Source organism: Zingiber officinale, chromosome 5A (genome assembly GCF_018446385.1).
Source record: "Zingiber officinale cultivar Zhangliang chromosome 5A, Zo_v1.1, whole genome shotgun sequence".
Classification (NCBI taxonomy): domain Eukaryota; kingdom Viridiplantae; phylum Streptophyta; class Magnoliopsida; order Zingiberales; family Zingiberaceae; genus Zingiber; species Zingiber officinale.
Window position 1 is genome coordinate 1,217,216 of NC_055994.1, and position 19,075 is coordinate 1,236,290.

At 38.0% G+C, this 19,075-nt stretch overlaps 1 long non-coding RNA gene across 5 annotated transcripts; it reads right to left on the reverse strand.

Annotated features, from left to right (window-relative positions):
• Positions 1-494: 494 nt before the first annotated feature.
• Positions 495-14,775, reverse strand: LOC121979238. Of its 5 annotated transcripts, none has more exons than XR_006111343.1 (6): positions 14,277-14,775; positions 13,347-13,750; positions 13,209-13,252; positions 12,394-13,086; positions 1,764-1,824; positions 495-644 (listed from the first exon to the last, which is right to left on the reverse strand). It is a non-coding gene; the product is annotated as an uncharacterized LOC121979238 (long non-coding RNA). The 5 variants fall into 5 exon arrangements; XR_006111340.1 differs by having other exon boundaries at positions 12,394-12,479; positions 13,023-13,086; positions 13,347-14,775; XR_006111342.1 differs by having other exon boundaries at positions 12,394-12,512; positions 13,023-13,086; positions 13,347-14,775.
• Between the last annotated feature and the right edge of the window lie 4,300 nt (positions 14,776-19,075).

A 19,075-nucleotide genomic window follows, 5' to 3' on the forward strand; every position in this document is an offset into this window, starting at 1 on the left:
CTACCATATTAGGGTTCCACCACCTGACTCTCATCCATATCTTCCTCCCGACGATTGTATCACATTCTTCAAAGGTAGATCCGCTACCTTAGCGGCCCCCTAGTGTCGGCTCCATGGATATAGAGGGAGGTTCATGCAGGTACACATGCCATAGGCGCATGGCGGGGTAAATCCCAGGTCATCAGTTCCTGAGAATCGACCCCTGACCATTACGTCAGAGATACCATGCGTCCATCGTCTGCGCTACGCCTTGAGAGCTTGTATCACCTTCTTCAAGGATCAACTAGTCGTGGGCTTACGCTTTCCCATTCCATCATTCTTGGTAGATATTAGCCGATATTTTGGTATTTCTCTTCAACAATTTGCCCCAAACACCTTCAGATACCTATGTGGATTGTACGTGGTGTTCCGCCTTTTCAGTATACCTCCTACTTCACTACTTGAGGAAAACCCAACCCACAACGGAAAATCATCGCAACGGAAAACAAGGGTAGTAGATCAAAACTCTATATAAAATCCACGAGTACAATATCTACACATCACAAGTATGTTGATCACAAAACAAGGAAACAAAGTCTGAAAGTAGAAAACCATATCTACACAAGGTGGGGGACTAGCGACTGGAATCTCCTAACAGCCTCAACCTGAAATAGAAATAAAGCAACGGGGTGAGTTCAACAACTCAGCGGGTATCAAGCTGACATGCATAGTAAGATATATCTAACAGTAATAATAATGGAGTACAGTCTCCAGATCAAAAATAGGAAATGCGAAAACTGAACAAGCAAAGAAACTATACTCACTAGGACCTCCTATCTGGATATAAGGGTCGTCAGACCAAACACATCATGTCTCTTGTATGCATGTCAATCATATGTAACCACAAAAATGCAGCATCCAAAATGCAGCAATCACAAGCAATAAATGTAATCCATGCATATGATGCAAATGTCCTGGTCACCCCTAACGCCAGTCAGTCACCTCACACACGATGGTGAGGTTGAGTGGGTAGGGTTGTGACAACTGTGCACTCTGCCATCACTACTCCTGAGTGATCGAGTGGACAAGATGCTGTCGAAGTACACCTATCCTCCTACCCTAAACAAAGTGGGGGAGTCAAAGCTCTCATCTCCCTGCGTCATAGTCAAGAAGAGGGATCCCTGCATGCTACCGTGCTGTAGTGCAACACTACCCATGACCGGACCAGCGGAGCCTGACAGAGTAAAACTGCCACACGCCCTGCCTAATAAACCACTAACCAATAAGTGGTTGTGTGTGCAGATCATGTAACTAACAATGTGCTCAACAATAATGGAGCCTTCAATCACTCATCATGCAATCATGCAAAATAGTGCAAGATACTAAGTATGTAATCCTGAAAATACCAACCTCCTCATAATGTGTACCAAAAGGAAAACCAAATCTATATCAATGATCTAGGTACACATGCCAAGTAATAAACCTAAATACACATGTCAAGTAATAAACTAGGTACACATGCCAAGTAGTAAACTAGGTACACATGTCAAGTAAATCTAGTAGCTAGACTTGTATCTGGTAATGCATTGTATGTCACTACATAAGTATATAATGCAAGAATCAAGAGGACATAAGCATAAATGCATAACAGATAACAATATGGTAAACTACGGTATCAAGTAGTGACATACCAAGTAGATATAAGAATAACTATTACAACTAGTTATAACTCACTAAGCATATCAGAATGACAATATCAAAAAAAATAAGTCAAAGGTACCCACCTCAAAAGTGGAAATCATATCAGAAAATCCCACGTTGAGATGCTCATCTCGAATCAAGGTCCTGTGACATATGATATACAAATTTAGTTAATTATATATGAATTAAATAGCTAAATCAAATCCCCAAATATATTTAGGGAAACTATAATCGAAATATGATCAATGATTAACTCTCACTAATATTCCTTGATTGAATTATATTTAGCCCAATATTGTCAACTCTTTAATTCATCATGTAGCAATCCATTTACTAAGTTAACTTAGCATAAATCGCACAAACTTAATTCATCCAATTGATTAGTATTCATCACACTAATCAAATCGTAGAACTGAAATCAACCTTAATACTCACCCAATCTGGATGCACTAGTAGCTCATGATCAGAGGGCAACCCATAGCTGAAAATCACTGGCGGTGCCTACTGTTGCCCATACCTCCATCAGCTACTAACCTAACCACCCAATCAAAGAAAATCTATCAATTAACCTTGTAATGAAATACAAGATCAGTTCACAGCCTTACCCCAATTCAATATCTGATTATTGGCCGAAAACTTCATGTCAGACCAAGCAAAGAGATCTGGCACCATTTCGAAAGGTAGGAGACTAACCAGGGTAGAGGATCTCGTGGTTGCAACTAAGGTATAACATCAGGTGATCAGCTGATGGGAAGAGGGCTCGGCTGAAGGACAATGGTAGCATCACCCATAACTAGGGCACGACACCAATGAATCGGGGAGAGGGCTCAGGTTCCCCTCTTGGCAGATAACCTACTTGCACTAAGGCGGCGACTCGAGGATGAGAACAACCACCGGAAGAACTCCAGCGATCGATGGAGAAGGGGCCTCGGTCGGCGATGGACACACGGTGCCGGCGCGATTGAAATGACAAAGAGATCGGTGATGGCAGTGATCAACCAAGGATGGCACAGCGTGATCGTAAAAAAGAGAAGGACTCGACGACACCAGATCTCCCACGGCCGGCAACGTCGAGCTATGGCGGACGGAGATGATGCAGTGAAGTCGGCGTGATGGGGACTGAGAGATGGAGGAGTCGGGGAAGAGAAGTGCCCCGGTTTCTCCTTGGCCGAGGGTTTTGTTCGCATGGGAGGAGAGGAAACGAGGCGGCACCAGTTGGAGAAGATGAAGAGGCTCGGGGAAGAAGAAGGGGGCGGCATCGTGGGAGAGGGGAGACAGTGTGAGATTAGGGCGAAAAGAAAATAAATATTTAAAGAAATTAAACATTTCCTCATTCAAATAGGGTAGCTTAAACAGGTTTTCCCCTACTCCAATAATTGATCCCCTTAACATACGTCATACTAGTTCCGATTAAATCCTAGAAAATTTCTAAAAATTTTCAAAAATTTCCTTATGGTTATTTGTCCTTTTCGGTATTTTACAATAACCTTAAAAAAAATTAAATTTATTTTAAGCATGATTTGGGAACCCAATATAGGTTTCTTCCTATTAGATTGATCAAGTATTTTCTAGGGATATATGATTTTGTTACTTTTCTAATTTGACTCTTGTGAAATTTGTAATACCAGTTCAGTCTTTGATAATTTCTAAAATTTAAAGCATAAAAATTTGAACATGCAGAACTTTTTAAATTTTTCACCCATGACGACCGGTCATGGTCAATCCCAAGCCCGGATAAAGGAGGAGGGTTGTGTTAGGTTACCATCCAGCATCAAACTATGGCAAATATTCAATGAATGAATCCATTAAACTATTGTGCTAATGCTAGTTGTTCCCCGGAAGGAACGCGTTGCAGGTCCGACTGTAACGTCTTGGCAAGGACTGCTATATCTCCAAAACTCGGGTATAGTGATAAATATGTAAGAGTTTGCGTTACAGGGTCCGACCGTAACGTCTCAGCAAGGACCATTACATCTCCATGAGAACTTGGGTGTAGTGTTAAATAGGCAAGAGTTCTCACACCATATGTTGGATAAGAACAAATATGATAGGAAAACTAATAATCTAAGATTTGGAACATAGAACATAGGAACTTTCACTGGTAAATTAATGGAGGTAATAGATATGATGATTAGGAGAAAAATTAATATTTTGTGTGTACAAGAGACAAAATGGACAGACGAGAAGGCAAAGATGATAGAGAACTCGATTTTTAAGTTATGGTACACTAGAAAGAGTAAAACAAGAAATAGAGTGGGTATTATTGTAGATAGTTTGTTAAAGGATGAAGTTGTAAGAGTAGTTAGAAAAGGGGATAGAATTATATCCCTTAAGATAATAGTGGCGAAAGAAACTATGAACATAATTAGCGTATATGCACCATAAGTAGGATTAGATGAAACTATCAAATCAAGGTTTTGGGGGGACATAGATGAAATATTACAAAATATTCCGCCAAATGAAATGATTTTAATAGGAGGTGATCTAAATGGGCATGTCGGAGTGAAAAATGAGGAATATGAGAGAGTATATGGGATTATGGGTTTGAAACAAGGAATGAGGAAGGGAAAACTATAATAGATTTTGCGATAGCATATGATCTTATATTAGCTAATACGTTTCTTAAGAAAATAGAAGAACACTTAGTCACATTCAAAAGTAGGAATAATAAATTATAAATTGACTTTCTTATGGTTAGGAAGAAGGATAGAAAGATTTGTAGAGATTGCAAAATCATCCCTGGAGAAAGCTTAACTACCCAACATAGGGTAGTAGTATTGGATATACGTCTCAAACATAGTATCAATAGAAAGAAAATATATACAATTCCTAGAATTAAGTGGTGGAAGTTAAAGGATGGAAAACAAAATATATTTAAGGAGAAGGTAGAAGTATAAGCATTAGGTGAAATATACGATGACTCTAATACAACATGGGATAAGATGATATCAAAGTTGAAAATAGTAGCAAAGAGTGTACTCAGTGAGTCAAAGGGGTTTGCGCCACTAAGTAAAGAATCTTGGTGGTGGAATGAGAAAGTACAAGAGAAAGTGAAGGAAAAATGAATAGCTTATAAGAAATTATATATTTGTAAGAACGAGGAAAACTTAAAAAAAATATACAATAGCCAAGAAAGAAGCTAAGAAAGTAGTGAGTGAAGAAAAAAAAATGAAACTTTTGAACGGTTATATCAAAAATTGGATACAAAAGAAGGGAAAAGAGACATTTATAGAATAGCTAAAGTGAAAGAAAGGAAAACAAGATATCTTAGCCAAATAAAATGTATTAAAGATGAATGTAATAGGGTATTAGTAAACGATGGAGAAATAAAAGAGCGGTGGAAGAGATATTTTCATCAACTTTTTAATGAAGGTTTAGGTGACCAACTTAACTTAGGTAATTTAATTAGGTCAAATGAGCATAGAAATTTCAATTTTTATAGTAGAATTCAAACTTCAGAAGTAAAATAAACTTTAAATGAGATGCACAATGGAAAAGCTGTTGGACCAGATGATATTCCGATAGAAGTATGGAAGTGCTTAGGTAAACAAGGTATTGAATGTCTTACAAAATTATTTAACATGATATTGAAAACGAAAAAAATGTCTGATCAATGGAGTATAAGTACTCTAGTTCCCTTATATAAGAACAAGGGAGACATACAAAATTGTGGAAACTATAGGGGTATTAAACTAATGAATCATACTATGAAACTTTGGGAAAAAGTAATAAAAAAAAGATTAAGGAAGGATACCACAGTGACAGAAAATCAATTTGAGTTCATGCCTGTAAGGTCGACAATAGAAGCTATACATCTTCTTAGACAATTAATTGAAAAATATCGGGAGCAAAAATAAGATCTACACATGGTATTCATTGACTTAGAAAAAGTTTATGATAGAGTCTCAAGAGAAATTATATGGAGAATTTTAGAAAAGAGAGACGTTAGCGTAACATATATTGAACTAATTAAGGATATATATGAGGATGTGAAGTATTTCCAATAAAAATAGGGTTACATCAAGAATCAGCTCTAAGTCCCTATCTTTTTACACTAATTATGGACGAACTTACTGCGCACATTCAAGACACGGTACTGTGGTGCATGTTGTTTGCAGATGATATTATTTTGGTAGATGAGACACGTGAAGGAGTAAATGCTAAACTAGAATCTTGGAGGGAAACACTAGAAGAGAAAGATTTTAAGCTTAGTAGATTAAAAATAGAATATATAGAATTTAAGTTTAGCAATATTAGAAGTAATGAAATAATTATTAAGATGGGAGAGGAAAAGTTGCCCGAAATCGAGAGATTTAAATATTTAGGATCATTTTTACAAAATGATGGAGGAATTGAGAGAGATGTCTTACATAGAATACAAGCAGGATGTGTGAAATGGAGGGAAGCGTCAAGTATTTTATGTGATCGTAAAGTACCTCTTAAACTTAAAGGTAAGTTCTATAAAACCGCAGTTAAACATTCTATGTTATATGGAGCTGAATGTTGGGCTATGACTCGAGTACATGAGCAAAAGATGAGAGTTGCAGAGATGAGGATATTAAGGTGAATGTGTGGACATACGAAGATGGACAAAATAAGAAATGAGAGCATTAGAGAGAAAGTCGGAGTTGCATCTATTGAGGAAAAACTCCAAGAGACACGTTTAAGATAGTACAGACATGTACTTAGACGACCAATAAATGCTCCAGTTAGGCGATGTGAAACTATGATAAACATGCATATCAAACGAGGAAGAGAAAGACAAAAAAAGACTTGGTTAGCAACAATAAAATAAGATAAAATTTATTTAAATATAGATGATGATATAATAGGAGATAGAGCTCAATGACACAAAAGGATTCATACAGCCGATCCCACCTAGTGGGAAAAGGCTTTGTTGTTGTTGTTATTGTTGTTCTTTCAAATTAATATTTTCAAGATTTAATTTTTCAAAATCTTCTATCAAACATGATTTTGCTAAAATTCTTCTTATTTCTAAGATCTCCTTTTTAAAATTATCATTTTTTACTTTTTAATTTGCACATTGATTTAGTCATATACTTAATACAAAAATAGAGTTGATCAGGAGGTAAGAGACATACCTCACTTACCATGTCGGATCTGAAGCTTGACTCTCCCCATGCTTCATTACTTTCGTCTGACGTCGCTCCCCCTTCATCGATGTTGGCTTCCTAGGTGCTTTAATCTTCATGGCTAGCCATCTGTGATAGTCTAGCGTATGCTTCTATTTCTGACTCAGATGATGAGCTTTTGTCCCAAGTAGCCTTGAGATTCTTGTGTTTATTTGGCTTGGGTCCCTTGTCTTTTTTATTTTTGAGCTCTGGGCAGTCCTCCTTTATATATGTGTCTTTCCTTTTGACACTAGTGGCATCGAACTTTTTTTCTATTTCATAAGTTTTTCTATTCTGCATTTCTTTAAATTTATTAGATCTAAAAAATTTTCTAAACTTCCTTACCATGTAAGCTTCTTGGTCTCCTTCCAGATCTGAGTCTGACTCAGGTTCGTCCTTCTTGGTGGCTCTCAGTGTCAGGTTCTGGCTTGACTCTTTACTTGATCATGTACATCTGGATTCATGTAATTCTAAAGTCGAAAATAATTTTTCTAGTGTACTTACCTATAAGTCCTTCGAGATGTAGTAAGCGTCGATTATTGAGATCTATTCTAGAGTCCTGGGAAAGGCGTTGAGTGCATAGCGTATCGAGCCCTTATTGGTTACTATTTTACCAAGGTTTATCAGTCCGGTGATTAGCTCATTGATCTTCGCATGTAGTTTGGCTACATTCTCACCTTTTTCCAAACGGATATTCGTTAGTTTGTTCTAAAGTATGTCCCGTCATGCGAGCTTTGCTTCAGATGTGCCTTCGTGGAGTTCCAAGAATTTTTCCCAGAGGTCTTTGGCTGATAAGTAGCTTCCGATGCGGTTGACTTCTTGAGGCGGCAACACACTTAACAGGTGATATTCTACTCTACTGTTAGCGACAAAATCACTTTATTCCTTCTTCGTCCAGAGGTACTCTTCTTTCTCTATGCCTTGTTGATCTTTTGGAACTGTAAAACCGTATTTAATAATTAAAAGAATTTCAAAGTCAGTTTTTAGGAATACCTCTATTCGACGTTTTTAGTGCATGAACTCCCCCTCGAACTTTGGTGGGATGAGGTTTGGTCTGACCATTGATTTTACTTCGGTTAGTGGTTAGTCCTTCTGAAGCATCCTGGCTCTGATACCAATTGTTGGTCCCTTGACGGCCGACAAGAGAGGGGTGAATTGCCCTACAAATACAAAGACACCTTTCTCGCACTTTACAACAAAATTAAAACTAACACTTGGATAAAAGGAAATAAGAAACTAATTAAGAAAAAGAGACACCAAATTTACTTGGTTTGCAATTAGGGGATTGCTAATCCAAGACCTTGAAAAGGGCACCAAGATTCTCCTCTGGGCGGAGTAGCTTCTTACAACGTTGAAGCACACAATTACAAAGCTAAACAAGAAAGGAATTGATTACAAGTATTGTGTTTAGCTTCTGGTATAAGGGTTGTATTTATAGCCCTAATCGGGGCGCCTGGAAGGGTTCCAGACCCCTGGACGTGGATAGAATTTTATCTATGTCACAAGGGTTCACGACATTTGTAATTTTGATAAAAATTTCTAGTCTGGGCACCCAGAGCTATTCCAGGTGCCCGGACTGGGTTGACCTAGGGCACGGCTAGGGTGCGGCCAGGGTGCATACCGGGGGCGCCCTGGCTGCCCCTGGTGGTCCGACCAAGTCCAAGCGCCTAAACCAAGAAAGTCAATACCAGTTGACTTTTTTAGTCTGAGACTTTCGTCCGATTCCGCTCGCTTGGGTCCGGGTCTTACGCTTTGGTTCCGCTTACTTGGGTGATTTTGGCCATCCGAAATAGGGCTCACCCGAACCCATCTTCTGGCATTCAAGCAGGCTTTCGCTCCAGCTTCTCGTCCCTCAAAAATGTTGCACGCCTCCTTCTCATCCGCCAACATTCTCTTCTACAGCACCTCGTCCCTCGGACACACTGAGATCGTCGGCTCTATCTTGTGCCATAATTCTCGCTAGCTACTTCTTTCGCTCGACCTCTTGTGCTCCTAAGTTCCTGCACACTTAGACACAAGATATTAGATAACAACAAGACCTAACTTGACTTGGTTGATCATATCAAAACCATCATAGGGGACTTACACATATATCATCTTGAATGCCCTTGATTGTCCTTATTTCCCTCCCCAGGCTCTATCGGTTGGATCGTGAATGACCGGAAGGGGGGTGAATCTCATTCAATAAAATAATTTTATTTTTCATTATTATTAAAACTAAATCAGAGTTAAGTTCACAGTGGAAACAAAAAGAGAACAAAACTTAAAGATGCAGTAATTTTTACTTGGTTCGTAGCCCAACCGACTATTACTCCAAGACCCGCGATCCTTGACTGCTTTTGTTGGGCAATTCTAATATAGTTCTTTCGAAGAAACAAAATCGTAAAGTATGAATTGATGATAGTAACAATCCTACTATCTTCAAATAATAATTTCAAGACAAAAATAAAGTTACCAACAATAACTAAATATAAGATATAATGCAGTTGTTGGAGATATTCTCTGAGCATAATTGTCGAAGCTTGTACAAGCAGAGTATTGGTGCAATCGACCTTTAGGGTTTCGATGTTTGACAATATACTAATGTAGTTGACTAAGGGTTGATCCAATTGGAAGAGAGAAATCTAGTCAGGACTAGATGACTAGCAAGAAAAAGTCCTAATTAGAGGTTGGCAAAGGTAAGTCATAACTAGAGGTTAGGCAGGTGAGAAGTCTACTGAGTGACTAATCCTAATTAGAGGTTAGACAAGGGGAAATCCTGGTGAGAGAAGCTAGGCAATGAAAGCTTTGGTGAGTGAAGCTAGGTAGTAGAAGTCCTGGTGAGTGAAGTCAGACCCTAGTGAATGAAGCTAGGTGGTGAAAGTCCTGGTGAGTGAAGTCAAGCAATGGAAATCCTACTGAGTAAAGCTAGGCCTTAGTGAGTGAAACTAGGTGGTGAAAATCCTGGTGAGTAAAGCCAGACAATGGAAGTCCTAGTGAGTCAAGCTAAGCAACACTAGGTAATGGTAAACCTAGGTAATGTAAAGTCTTGGAGGAGTAAACTCCAAGCATGTGTGGTTGACTAACAAATCTTGAAAGCTACTAACACTATTTTATCTTCTATTTTATATCTATTATACTAACTTAATATTGCAAGTAAGTCTTAGAAGATACTAAGCAGAACCAAAGACAGTATAAACAGATCTGGAGGACCAGATGTTTAGCAGATAAGTGAAGGTAAGCACTGGAGGAGAGTGATCCAGTGAGGATGAGTCCCAGTTGGGACTGTAGGCACTTGTCCAGTTTGGTTCCATTTTGGAAGCCTAAGCTGAGACCATGACTAGATCCTTATTTTGGAAAAAATAGGATTTGATTAATAATCTCTTATATTTAATTATGCTAACTCTGTTTAGTAGGGTATAGTTTGTTATTTAGAATAACACTATTTGTAGGGGGAAAATACATTTTTCCAAAGACCCCTCGCTGAAGGGCGTGGAGGCGCCTCCCATGTGGTTGGAGCCACCCTAGAGCGTGGCGTGGAGGTGCTTCAGAGGGTCTGAAATGTGCCTTAGAGTGGATAGAGGTTGTAGTCCATGCCACTTATCATGGCCAAAGCATAAGGGATCATATTTGAGGTTGGAGGCACCTCAGATGAGGTTGGAGGAGCCCTCAACACTCAATAAAAGAGTTGTTCGGCCAGCAGAAGTTACAGAACTTATTATCAAGCTAATATGACTCTTCTGCCACTCCAAACAAGTTGTACTACTATTGTGCTAATACTCTGAGACATCCAACCACTGTCGACAGACCAACATTGACACATGAGCCTATTCAAATTTTATAATTCTACAGTGTTGGTAACGATTTAATTTTTCTTATACATCTTTCATACTTGCAAAAGGAAAGTGTAAGCTATTACACTTTCTTATTTTTTGTACTTGTATTCTATTCCCTCTTCTAGTGGTTCTGGAAAAGATTTATAGTGGATTGCCTATCAATATATCGATATAGTCCGAGGGATCATGGGTCTTGGAGTAGGAGTCGTCGAAGGCTCCGAACCAAGTAACTCCTTGTATTTGCTTTCTAGTTTTTCTTTACTTAATTGTTTTTTTTGCTGCACACTTTATTTTTAAATGATTTAAAAGACAAATTTTGAAATACACGTGATTCCCCCCCCCCCCCCCTCCTCCCCTCTCACGTGCCTCGATCCTACACAGAGTAGCAGGAGCAAAATAGATCGAAGATGAAAACTTATTTCGAGATTGGACCTCAAGACCTTCTTTTATAGATATGGTTTGGTTGACTGAACCCCCGTTTGATTGATTGATGCTTTCGGTCGACTGATCCTCTTATCAGTCAATTGAACCCCACGTGTTCCTTCTTTACTTTGATTTGATCCGTGTAATCCCATGATTTTGAATGTTCGGTCGAACAATCATGATTATCAGTTGACTAATAAAATGGTTGGATCAGTCGACTGAACCTCCTGTTCATTCGACCAAACCCTTGGTCAAATGAAGATCTCTAAGTTCTGCACATGTGACCACTGATAGAACTTGATTTTGAGTTCTGAGCCAAAATTTATGACATTTTGAACTTGAAGGGGTCATATGATCTTGCTACATATAGTTAGATAATAGATATTGATCCTGGAAAACATAGTTAGATAATAGATATTAAATTTGTATCAGTATGATAGTTAGAATTGTCTTGATCTCAACGTAGAAATCTCTGTTAGTTTCTTAAGTTAGATTAGTGTCGAAGGTTTGTCCTTACTAGGACACGACCTCACCGCACTACCTCCAGTATCTTATCTCAACTCACCTGCTAAACATCGAGTCTTCCAGACTTATTTAGGCTTTATCACTCAATATCGGATCAGCTGCCAAGACTTCTACTTGACTCATAATCAAGTCCTCCAGACCTATCAAATCCACCTGCTAGATGTCAAATCCACTTGACTCATCTGTACTTCTTGTCTAGTTCCATGATCCACTGAGACTTCCCTTACCTAGTATCGGGTCCAACTGACCTATTAGGACTTTTTTAGTTTAGTTTCTTGCACACTTAATTAATTCATTAGATAACAATTAGACTTAACTTGAACCTTTCACTACAAGAAAAAAGCTAATAGACCACGCTTTAAAAGCGTTGTCTATGTGGCTGAAAAAACGTTGTTAAAAGCAGTGCTGTTAAAAGTCTGCTCAAAGACAACGCTTTAAAAGCGTTGTCGTTTGTAGCAAAGTCAACGCTTTTGCAACGCTTTAAACGCGTTGTTGTTTTTGGCAAAGACAACACTTGTGCAACGCTTTAAAAGCATTGCCTTTTTAAAATAAAAAAAATCTATTTACAAAATTATTTTTTTATATTTACAAAACTATTAATTTTCTTTTACCATGTCTAGATTTGAATTGGACATATAAAACAACATTAATTAGCTTGGCTAATGATTTCAAACTCGTACCAAAACAATAGAATTCAATTACAAAGTATTAGTATTTACAGGAGAATTCAACTATACACAAAGACTAAATAGTTCTGTTTCAAAGTAGATAGTGACATTCAAATTTAAAACAAAAAAAGCGCAAAATAGCTAGCTGACCTCGAAGATAGCGATCTGCATGCTTACTTCTACTCGATATACTAATCAAAAAGGATTGTCGGCTTGAGACTGGGACAAAACCTACACTGAACTCTTTTTTCAAGAAGTTAGTCTGCATCCTATAAGACATGAGGCTTTATCAAGTATAACCAGCAATGCTTGGAAGAAAAATTAAGGAGTCAAAAAGTGGAATAATAAGAATAATAATATACATAAAAACAATTGTTTAGTATCCTTCCACTTTCTTAACTTTAATGTTTCCTTATTTTTTCCTTTTACTTGTCTTTTTTAAAAGAGATTAAAAAAATGTGGGTGGCCCAGTGTATATTGACATGAATATGAATGTAAAGAAAAATGAGAGATGTGGAGACTACATATCAGTCGGTAGCTAACACCAATAACTACGGCCTGTGAAGTCATTATTTGCATTGCATCAAGCAAACTATAAAGTAAACGTTGTTTTCCCTACATACACATGTATCAAAAAGCTCAAAGATTTAGAATAAGGCAAAGGCCATTGCATAATGAGATAAAAATGGAACAACAAAGGAGGATTGACAAGGGAACATAAGCAAGTAAAGAAGTACTTGCACAGAATTCTGTGAGTGGCTAAAAGTTACTACACGTACCTTAGCAAAAAGATCAAACTCATCCAAGACAAAAATTATTGATTTGTGAGATAATCCACACTCCCTGTCCATGGAAAAATACAAATAGATGAAAATTCAATCAGAAGTTTAGAATGCCAAGGAGAAACTTCTCAGACTTTCAAGTTTAAACATGAAAAATACAAGTTGGTGGAAACCTGTACTTACTTTAACATATCAATCATGAATCCAGCATTGTCATCTGATGAAGCCTAGAAAACACAATGAGATCTAGAGTTCATACCTTGGATGACTATAAAGCAAAAAGCAGAAATTATAAAATTATACAAATTCAATAAGAACTACTTTGCGGATAGCATGCGCTCTTCTTGTTGTGCAGCTGCCGACCTAACCAGTTCCTTGGACATGACTACCACCACAAAGTCTGCCGAAGTAAAGAAGGAAAACACACATGGAGTACAGAATTTATTTAAGGATTTAACATCTTCATTGTAGCCTTTGACTCAAATCAAAACCCAGATAGATGTAACCAGTCCCTTGGAAAACCGTACCAAGGAAAATGCTCAGGTAAAAAATGAAACCACATAATACACTAGATTGCTGCTGTTGCCTGGGGCAACAACCATAACAAGGAGCACAATGCTCTGTTGATCGAATTTTTCAACTCAATTTAAAATGACAACTGTTCTGGCAGCTTCAAAGCTTCATGAGACTAACCTCTTGTCCCCACCGCCAACACTATGAGAGATCTGAAGAAAAAGGAACAAAATGGCAGATTCATGAAACTACCGACATACTAGACTGGGAAAGAAACTGCCGGCTTTTGTGAAAGGTAAAAAGGAAAAACTACAACTTCCTCAAGTATTTCTCCACAATCACCGTTTCGAAGAGCTCAAACTCAACTCAATGCTCGATGAATAGAGAATTAGGAATCGCAGAAAAATGTAATTTTGCAGATTTAAACACGCAAAACACACCTTTTCTTTCAGATGTCGGCATTATGAACCAAAAAACCTAACTAAGCATTGAAAGTTCCAAACCGCATAAATCCTGAAACCCTAGAAGATCAACACCTGCGCCGAAAAGCCAAATCGCCGAGGAAAACCTAAAGCAACCCGTCGAGGAAAGCATTGGCGCAGACCACAAACGAGAAGGAACACTCCGTCTCATATTCATATCACCAGAGCAAGAAAATTCCAGACGCCATCAAATAAGCTGACGAGAAAGGTGAGAGAAGTCGAGGGAAGGAGGAACAAAAATAGGAGAATTTGTCACCTCACATGGAGGACAGGAAGAAGGCAAACAAGCGAGGCGATCGGGAAGAGCTCAAGCAAAGAGCCTCACTGTCGCCGCCAAGACAAGAGGAACGGAGGCAGGAGACGCCACTTCTTTTCCGGTGCAAAGCCTTTTGTACGAATCATTGGGGTTACAGTAGCATACCAGAAGACAATGGGATCTGCTGTGGTTACACTGTCTCAACGTCAGGGGCGAAGGAGGCGAAGAGATGAGTCGATCTGTCATGGTTGATCGCCTCAGCACCGGGATCTGCCGCTTGACGAAGGTGTGGTCAAAGAGATTGGGCAGTGTGAAGGAAGCGTGAATGAGGTGACGGAGGCGAAGAGATTAATCCCGCGGTCTTGACGGAGAGGAGTTCGGAGGAGTAGTGGTTCACGGAGAGGGGTTCGCCAGAGAGGGGTTTGCTGGAGAGGAGTTAGATGGAGAAGGTCGCGTGAGATGAGGAGTTGGGAGAAGGGTTCGGGATCAAAAACGATCGGAAGATAGGAGTTGGGAGAAGGGTTCGGGTTTTCTACTCCTTACTTAGATCCAACGGTTTGTATTAATCAAGATTTAGATGAGAACTTAACAATAGACAACACTTTTTAAAAAATGTTGTCGTAGACACTAAAAAAAGTCTAATAGACAACGCTTTTTACGAAGCGTTGTCTTTGACTCGTAAAAATCACTAATAGACAACGATTTTTAGAAAAACATTGTCTATTAATAAAAAAATAATGAAATAGACAACACTTTTCACTAAAAGCGTTGTTAAAAAAAAATAGACAACACTTTTTATAAAAAACGTTGTCGTTTAAGTGTTGTAGAATCCCAATTTTTTTTTAGTGTTTGACAACATCAAAATATAGGTTCGATTACGATGCTCTCTGCACTAATCTCTCTTTTTTTGATATTTGATAACCTGGTTCAAAGTTAAGTTAAAAATATGATAGTTAACTTTCTCTCTATTAAGATAAACTCCCTCTGAATTTAACTTCTCTTTCCCTTTTACCCACATAAAAAACTAGGGTTACATTAAAAGCATTAATTTTGATAAAATTAGAAAACTTTGAAGTTGCTACTAAGTTTTGAAAAAAATATCTAAGATATAAGTATTTAAAAATATTTAAAATTTCCTAAACATTCACTTTGAAATGAAATTTTGAAAATTAGTTTTGAAAAAGTATTTAGGAAACCTTTGAACCAAAAAAGTTTTAAAATAAATTTAAAATTTTCTAAGGATTTTTTTTCGAAGATAGGTTTCGAATTTTCCAAGGAAGATTTTGAAATTTCTAAGGAAAAAATAGTGCTCAAAAATAAGTTTTAAAATTGCTAAGAAAAATTTTGAAATAGATTTCATAGAAAAAATAATAATAAAATAACATAAAAATTTTTTAAAAGAAATGCTCTCTTTAATTTGACACTTTCTTTAAAATTCTTGTCAAGAAAGATATACCTATGGATGTAGAGGCTTAGGAGTTCATATGTTGACTTAAGGATATATGAGCTTAAGTAATAGTTGACCATCATTTCAAAATATATTGATTTTTTGAAAAGTATAATTGTACCCAAATAAATCAATGTTTTCAAACTAATTTTAAGAAAATAAATTTATAAATTTTTATTAAAAAAACCTTTTTGAAGAATAGTTTCCATTTACTTTTCTTATTATCTCACACATTCTAAGTGATCAAACAAGGAGAACTCTATGGTTTTGTGAGATGATTTGTTTAATTAAAAATTTTATATTAGTTTAAATTTAACCACTTAAGTAAATATTGAATTAAATAAAATCTTATTAATTAATTAAGGATTAATTTAAGTTGATTTTGGATTAAATTAGATTATATTAAGATTAACTTTTATTAATTAATTCCATATTAAATTAAAAAATTTTAAATTTAAGTTGATTAAGTCGAGAATTAAATTTGGAATAATTTGAATTTTGGGTTAAATAGATTTGTAAAGTTAAATTGATTAAATTAAGATTAATTAAGTTAGCATTGATAATTATATGATAATTAATGGTTTACTATTGTTTGATTTTTGCTAATCAGAAGATCATTGGGCACGTTGAAACACGCTTATAACTCACAGTAGATACAAGAGTATGAACTTTTACCAACCGGAAAGTCATTGGGCACATGGAAACAAGCTTATAACTCGCAGTGATTCAAGAGTCTAGATTTTTGTCGACTGGAAGGTCGTCGATCGGAAGGTCATTGGGCACGTGGAAACATGCTTTATAACTCATAGTGATGTGAGAGTCTAGATTTTTGCTAATTAGAAGATTGTTAGACACGTGGAAACACACTTATAATTTGCAATAATGTGAGAGTCTGGATTTTTGCCAACCGAAAGGTCGTTGGATATGTGAAAACACACTTATAACTTGCAGTAAATACGAGTCTAGATTTTTGCTGACCAAAAGGTTGTTGGTGTTAGGGTCGATTTGTAGCTAGAGGGGGGGGGAGGGGGTGAATAGCTCGTCGTGCTTCACTGGCTTGCTTCGTGATGATGATATGCAGCGGATAGAACTTGAAGCAATACTCACAAAACTAACACAAAGGATTTACTTAGTATCCACCTCAAGAAGAGGTGACTAATCCAAGGATCCACACACAATACACTCTCCACTAAAAAATACTCCTTCTCGATAACTACCGAATGTGGAAAAGGCTTGTACAACGTCTCAATACAACAACAAGAAAAGAAGAAGTAAATACAAAGAAATTCTTACAAGATTTACACAAATGAAACCCTAGCTATCTTCTTCTTCTTGTGTGGAACGCCTCTTGACCTTGGAAGTGCAACAACACTTTGCTCTAAGAAGCTTCAAGAACTAGCGAGATTACTTGAGAGAATTATGAGAGGAAATAGTGGAGAATCGCTATGAGGAAGAAGGCTCACCGTGGCTTTTTTTACTGTGTGCTTCCTTCACAACGGTCATATCCCAATCGATTGGGGAGACTTGAATAGATCGGCTGATCGATTGGGGAGGCTTCTGTGCTCGTGATTTAGGATCCCAATTGATCAGCCGATCGATTGGGCTGCTGTTTATCGCAACACTCTCCTAATCAATTGGGCTTCGGTCCAATCAATCGGCTAATCGATTGACCACTCTTGACTTGCTAAACTCAAGCTCAAGGGTCCCCAAATCCAACGTCTGGTCATCCATGACCTGCTGGAACTCCTCATGCCTAGCATCCGGTCACCCTTGACCTGCTAGGACTTCTTTACCAAGTGTTTGGTCAATCCTTTAACCCACTTGGACTTTTCTCCCCATGCCAAGTGTCCGGTCAACTTTGACCCACTTGGACTTACCGTCTTCTGCTAAGTGTCTGGTTCTCCATGACCCACTTGGACTTCCTTCCACCAGATATCCAGTCATCCTTAACTCATCTGGATTTCCTTGTGCCAAGTATCCGGTCACTCCTTTGACCTACTTAGACTTCCCAACACTAGGTGTCCGGTCAACCTTGATCCACCTGGATTTCCAAGTACCTGGCTTCACTCACCAGGTATTTCCTTCTGCCTAGCTTCACTCACTAGGACTTTCCATCTACCTGGCTTCACTCACCAGGACTTTCACCTAGCTTCACTCACTAGGATTTTTACCTAGCTTCACTCACTAGGATTTTTCCACTGCCTGGCTTCACTCACCGGGACTTTCACCTACCTGGATTCACTCACCAGGACTTTCACCTAGCTTCACTTACTAGGATTTTCACCTGGCTTCACTCACTAAGATTTTCCTACTGTCCGACTTCACTCATCGAGACTTTCACCTGCTTGACTTCACTCACCAAGACTTTCACCTAGCTTCACTCACTAGGATTCTCACCTGGCTTCACTCACTAGGATTTTTCCAGTCAAGTATCCAGTGAACCTTGACCTACTTAACTCTTCTTCACATAAAACTAGTCAAACTTTGATCAGAGGAGAATTGCACTAACAATCTCCCCAATCAAACGATTGCATCTACAATCTCCATATATTATCAAATATCGAAACTCACACATTAAGACTCAAGCTTGAGACAACTCAAGCTTAGTCAACCTGGTCAACTTGACCCAGGGGATATTGCACCAACAGTTGGGCAAGTAGAAACACACTTATAACTCACAATGATATGAGAGTCTGGATTTTTATCTATTGAAAGGTCGCCGACTGAAAGGTTATTGGATAGGTGGAAACACGCTTATAACTCACAGAGATGCAAGAGTCTAGATTTTTACCGATCAAAAATTTTACAACTAGGGATGCCTGCTAATCCCGTTTGAAAATGGTAGAGAGTGGACTACCAGTGATGTGGTGTGAACATTGACTTGCTCAAAGAACTCCGAGAATCACCTAGCTATCGAACTTTGATGATCTCCTGCCAACAGTCAATAAAGAGGAGGGAAAAAATCATCAGTAAGCAAGCTAGTGAGGGGCTCCTAGCGTAGCTACTCCTACGATCAAGTCAGAAGACAATAGTGGTATAAAAATAGAAAGAAATGAAAGCAAGTATGTGTTGGCCCAAGGTAGGCCGGAGGGAAGGGAGGTGAACTGGATGTCAAGAAAAACCTTCCTCGACTTTTAACTCAGATTTAAAAAATAGAATAAATGAACAACTAAAGAAAACAAGGCCAAAAGAGTTACTTGGTTACAACTGGGGAGGTTGTTAATGCAAGGCAAGTAAACGCACTAAAGATCTCCTTCTTTGAAGGCGGAGAAGCCTTTTACATTCGTTGGAAGCTCAGAAAGTAGCTAGGAAAAGAATACAGCAGTTGTTAACTTTTTCCTAGGTCCAGAGA